The sequence below is a fragment of the Sinocyclocheilus rhinocerous genome, unplaced genomic scaffold (assembly GCF_001515625.1).
Source record: "Sinocyclocheilus rhinocerous isolate Xijiao unplaced genomic scaffold, SAMN03320098_v1.1 scaffold1364, whole genome shotgun sequence".
NCBI classification, from domain to species: Eukaryota; Metazoa; Chordata; class Actinopteri; order Cypriniformes; family Cyprinidae; genus Sinocyclocheilus; species Sinocyclocheilus rhinocerous.
Genome location: NW_015627534.1, coordinates 291,248 through 291,747, shown reverse-complemented (window position 1 = coordinate 291,747; position 500 = coordinate 291,248).

The window sequence follows — 500 nt, the reverse complement described above, 5'->3', positions numbered from 1 at the left end:
TATTAACTATGACTTTTGCCTCAATAAACTCCTAATTTGCTGCTTATTAATAGTTAGTAAGTGTGGTGGGAGGAGCAAATGACAGACACAGTGGGTCAGCAGTATTAATTTTGTTGACGAATAATTTGTCAACGACATTTTTTTCACCGACGACAACGAGACGATAACAAACTAAAACTCTTTTTTTTTAATGAAAAAAACTATGACGTAAATCTATTGACATTTTCGTCAACGAATGAAAACGAGACGGAACTGTTAGGGAGGGATGATTTGGGAAGAGATTCATTCAGAACGAATCTGCTGCGTGGTTCGGACTTCGGAGGTTAGATGCGCACATATGAACTGGTGGGACATAAGCTAACATACACTTGCTGCAAGTCGCATAAAACGTTCAAAAATGTCAATATGTGGGAGTAAGAGAAGAGCAGACATATGGATAAATCTGACGACGCAAGAGAGAACTCAATTCGGTCCGGTTTTCTGAGCGCAGACACTGAAGC